This window comes from Rhinoderma darwinii, chromosome 3, assembly GCF_050947455.1.
Source record: "Rhinoderma darwinii isolate aRhiDar2 chromosome 3, aRhiDar2.hap1, whole genome shotgun sequence".
NCBI lineage: Eukaryota > Metazoa > Chordata > Amphibia > Anura > Rhinodermatidae > Rhinoderma > Rhinoderma darwinii.
In genome coordinates this window covers 96,107,806-96,113,387 of record NC_134689.1, presented here as the reverse complement: position 1 = coordinate 96,113,387, position 5,582 = coordinate 96,107,806, and positions in this window count along the sequence as shown.

The following is a 5,582-nucleotide window of genomic DNA, read 5'->3' as shown; positions in this document are numbered from 1 at the left end:
GACTATTACAGTCTGGACTATTACAAGTACCCTTGTGCTTGGACTTTGTATAGACTTGGTACACTGTTGTTTGGCCAGCTGCTATTCCGCTACATCGGTGCAACCTAGCGGGTCCACATATCCACAGATCATGACAATACACACTATTAAAATATACAGTAACTTTATTTATCCCGCACGGTAAAAGTCGTATCCACCCCAAAATGGTACCAATAAAAAAATGTTTGGTTCTCAGAATATGGGGACAAGAAACTGTTCTTTATTTGGTTTATATTCCATTTCACATAACAACAAAAATTTTCTGTTCTCGAGTTGGTCAGAGCTGCTCACATGAGCAGTTCTGTCCAATCCGTGAACAGAGGGAGTGTCTTCGAGTCTGAGAAGCGCTGTAGCCATTTTCAGACAACACACAGCGGACCCTAAAAAGGCGGATCAAAATTATAGGGGTCCCACTCTTCTGCAGATTACTGAAATCCGCTGCATGTGAACGTGGCCTTTGATCCATCTTCTTTTATTCCTTAGAAAAACTTTGATGCAAGAAGAATTCATAAAAAATAATAATAATTGGTGTTCTGCATGACTTTATTTTAGTTCTCATGAGTTTCACTCCTAAAGGAGTTAAAAGGGTTTTTCTGAATGATACTGTTTTTATTTTTTGTCCCGCCCCCCCCTCTTTATTACCGATGACAATAAAAAAAAAATACATTTGTCTTTTACAAATACTGGCCCCAGGTCCGGCGGATTCATGTAAATAATATGGTTGTGGCTAAAGCTGCCCATACACATTAGATTAATGTTATTAGATCCCTCCGGCAATCTGTGTTTGGGGATCTCCTGACTAAAAGGAAGAATTGCTGGAAGGTCTTTTCTCTAATTTAGTTAGCTGTCCCTGCCAGGACCACAGGTAGGTATATGGAAGGAGCACATTTTGGAGGGAGAATTCTGTGGCTGGCCCTTGGCTATGGAAGGCGGGGGTATACCTATTTTGAATTTCCAAATGTTTGAGATAAAGCCTTCGGAGCACTGGTAGTAAATACAGCTTTATTACCATAAAAGTATCTCCAATTTATGATTCTTGTGAAGCGGATTACGTATTTGCAGTGCTGTTAAATATTTGTATGTCTCATGTAATATCAGCGTATTTCCTGCAGAGGTCAACACTGCTCAACTCAACTGCTGCAAAAAGAGTTGTTTCGGTCCCTCAAAGGTAGTCTCTAAAACATATGGCCAAATTAGGAAGATGAAAATGTCTGTCCAAATTCCTGAATCTGTGCCAAGCCCTGAGAGATTTACTAAACTCTAGTACATCTCTGTTAACCCTCACCTGTATTCACAGCATGTGAATGGTATTTATTCTGTTTAATGTGATAGTAAATGTTAGCTTTTTATTCGAAATTAATGCTTTCTCTTGGGTAATTTTATTTCCTACTGCACTTCAAAAACCTACACTTCAAATAGTTACTAGGCCTCTTGTGATATTGGCTTTATAATACAAACCTTTACTTATTAGACTATTTAGATTGGAAACCCCACTCGGGCAAAGATCAATTACTAACATAAAAAAAAGCACAGTAGGTGCTCGTTTGGAGGGGGGGCGGGGGGGGGGGGTTGGTTTTCGCATGAATCTACTTGGTTGCTTTCTTGTACTAGACTAGAGTGTACTTATATCTAGTCGTTGACAGGACTGACTAGATGACTAAGAAAAATTCCATACCAGTTTACTTTATGTACAAAAAGTCAGGCCACTAATTTGATGCAATTGAGTAGAAAGCGCAATGCTCCAATAAAGGGTTAAGGATAATTTTAGCTCTTCACACTCTGGCATTTTTTATTTTTTTATTTATTTCAGCATGGAGCTCCGCTTTAATAATACAAAAATATGTACATTGAAATAATGTCACAGTTTTTTTTTTCCAGATTTCGCAGGGTAGTTCACTTTTTGGTATGAGAAATGGCTACTCAGCCAAAGTTGAATTTCCAGGTTGTGGATGGAGTTGAGGATGTATAATGTTAAAAAAAGTATATTGAACTGAGCAGCAGCTCACGCGCTCACAACTTGTATTATATGTGTCACGACGCGGGGTGTGGACCCACTGGGCAGTACCGCATAGTGGGATAGCAGCTGGCCTAACAGGCATAGGCAATGTCTATAGTTCTGTAAAGGGTACCTAGGCAACGTAGACAGTAGCGGTGGTTTCAGGCTGAGATGAGGCTTCGGCAGTAGGCAGGCACAAGGCGGGGTGCAACACAGCAGATGCAGCAGAGAGCGAAACACGACTCCAACATTTTAAGGTACAGAGGCACAGTAGCACGGGGTACGGGGTACTGGAAGCAGGAACGGAACACTGGGAAACACTAAGGGTCCATTGGCAAAAACAGACTATGGTAACACAACAACGCTCAGGCAATGACTGGAAGGGCATAGCCCTTTTTATAGTCCAGAGGCATTCTGGGCTAATTTGCAGATATTCTGCATGTGCGCGTACTGGCCCTTAATATTTTGCATGTGCGTGCACACTGCGGGAGCCAGTACTTTGATGTGGAAGTGAGTGCCGGCGTTTCCCAGGAGGGAGATGCCTCCCGGCACTCACTCTTCCATGGCCGCGGCAGTCAGGGGGTAAGTCAGGACGACGGTCCACGGCCATAGATGTTAGAATATGTAGCTATTCACCCACGGGTGAATAAGGTGCTTACGTTTGGCGTATACGTTGAGAAAAAGCTCCTGCCACATACGTTAAACGTAGACTGTGACAAGGAATGGAGCCCTATGGACACGTTTAGCATGTACGTCGGAAGCTTTCCCAATGTACACGCTAAATGTAGGGCAAAAACATGATGTGAACAGAGTCGTCCAATAGTGGCTTTGACACTTCCACAGGGATGGCTGAACTGCTACACATAAGGCTTCATTCACATCTGTGTCAGGGCTCCGTTCCGTCTGATCTTTCCATCAGAATGGAGCCCTGACTGACACAAACGGAAACCATAGGTTTCCGTTTCCATCACCATTGATTTAAATTGTGATGGATGGGGTGCCAATGGTTTCCGTTTGTCTCCGTTGTGCAAGGTTTCCGTAGTTTTGACAGAATCAATAGCGTACGCTATTGATTTCGTCAAAATGACGGAACCCTTGCACAACAGAGATAAACGGAAACCATTGGCACCGACTACGCTATTGATTCCATCAAAACAACGGAACCCTTGCACAACAGGGACAAACGGAAACCATTGGCACCGGATCCATCACCATTGAAATCAATGGTGATGAAAACGGAAATCTTTGGTTTTCGTTTGTGTAAGTCAGGGCTACATTCTGACGGAAAGCTCTGTCGGAACGGAGCCCTGACGCAGATGTGAACACAGCCTAATAAATTTCAGAGTGTAAGCAGATAAAGCCTCACTTCAATAAACTTTATTTGTACAGCTGCTGTTAACCCTTTAATGCAACAACATCAACAAAAAAAATCATGTACAAGTCGGCTGTCTGGCAATGTATTCCAGTCAGAAAACTGCAGGACTTTAAGACATTCCAGTGGGGTCATATTAATTTTTTGTAACTTACTTGATAGAAGAGTTTTCTTTTATGTCATGTGTTTTCTTTTTTATATCATTAGGAGACACAGCACCATAGGTATAGACCCCTGCCCCTAGGAGGAGACAATAGGTAGGAAAGAGTCTCGGCTCTGTCCAGTTAGGCCATACCCTTCTCACAGACACTGGCTAATTTAGTTTATAGAATAGTGTCCATAGGACGCAGACGTGACCTGATACTCTGGTCTGCTGCTATCTTTTATTTCAGTTTTATTTATTTTTATTCTCTTCTTAGCTACAGGTGGGTTGTCAGCCTGTTCACAGCCCAGTCAATTCCCTACGGGTGCCTGGACACCAGGCAGTCATGACTGAATTTTCATCTCTGCCGGTCACCTAACCTGTTTTTTTCTGAATGCGCAGACAGAGTGTCAGTGACTCCAATATATGTGCGAGATTTCCTGTATTCCACATTTGTGCGGTTTTTCGCTGCTTGTCCCGTCTGGCTTTCAAATTTAGTGCCCATCTTTTTTCCAGCCCTATGCCGCAATCTATCTTTTTTTTGCCCACCTTGCCTGTCACATATTAGTTGGAAGTAAGCTACTTTGGTGGCGGGTCCCAGAATTTGCTGCCTTGCCCTGCAAGTTCCCCTTTTTGGTCATTCATACGGATCACGTGGTGTTCGGATCTTCTTCATCAATCCTACCGAAGGTAGTCTCTGCATTTCATATTGATAAAGAAATTGTTCTCCTTCTTTTTGCCCCTCCTCATCTAATCCGAGGGTACGGGCTTTTCACTGTCTTTATGTGGTAAGAGCAGTCTGAGTCTAACTGGCTGCTACTGAGTCTTTTCAGTGCTCAGATTGTCATCCTGAAGGGTCATGCAAGGATTTAGCTGTGCCCACCTCTTTGGGGCAGGAGGTCGTACAGGTCTACCAGTCAGCAAAATTAAATAAACGTGATTAAATGGTTCCGGTTCACCTGATGTTATATTTCATTGCACAGGATCATAGGAGAAATGCATAGAATTCTTAAAGGAATTGAACATTAAAACTAAACATATATTTCCAACCTATAATATTTCCGCAGTCAGTAGATTTTCTGGACCTCATGCTCATTATTTCAAACAAGAAGATATTGATCACCTTATATTAAAAAAAAAGTACCACCACGAATAGCTTATTACTCCAGTTGCTATCCGACACATTTGAAGAATGGAATACAAGCAGGCCAGTTCGTCCAAATAAGAAAAAATAGGTTTTTGGATACAGAGCTTAGATATCAAGCAGGAGAACTGACAAATAGATTTAAAACACGTAGGTATCCAAAGATGGTTATCTCTCAAGCCTACATTAAAGCACGAGACTCTAGAAGGTCAGAATTCCTCCAACCTAAGCCCAAAAAACAAGACTTTACTATAAGGGTATGTTCACACGGCCTATTTACGGACGTAAATCGGGCGTTTTTGCCCCGAAATACGCCCGAAAATAGCGCCTCAATAGCGCTGACAAACATCTGCCCATTGAAAGCAATGGGCAGACGTTTGTCTGTTCACACGAGGCGTATATTTACGCGCCGCTGTCAAATGACGGCGCGCAAATAGACGCCCGCGTCAAAGAAGTGACCTGTCACTTCTTGGGGCGTAATTGGAGCCGCTATTCATTGACTCCAATGAATAGCAGCGCTAATTACGGCCGTAATTGACGCGGCGTTCAAGCGCCTGCACATGCCGGTACGGCTGAATTTACGGGGATGTTTTCAGGCTGAAACATCCCCGTAATTTCAGCCGTTACGGACCCCCGCCGTGTGAACATACCCTTAGGGTATGTTCACACGTAGTCAACAAAAACGTCTGAAAATCCAGAGCTGTTTTCAAGGGAAAACAGACCCTGCTTTTCAGACGTTTTTTTTACCAACTCGCATTTTTCGCGGCGTTTTTTACGTCCGTTTTTGGAGCTGTTTTCATTGGAGTCTATGAGAAAACAGCTCCAAAAACGTCCAAAGAAGTGTCCTGCACTTCTTTTGACGAGGCTGTATTTTTACGCGTCGTCGTTT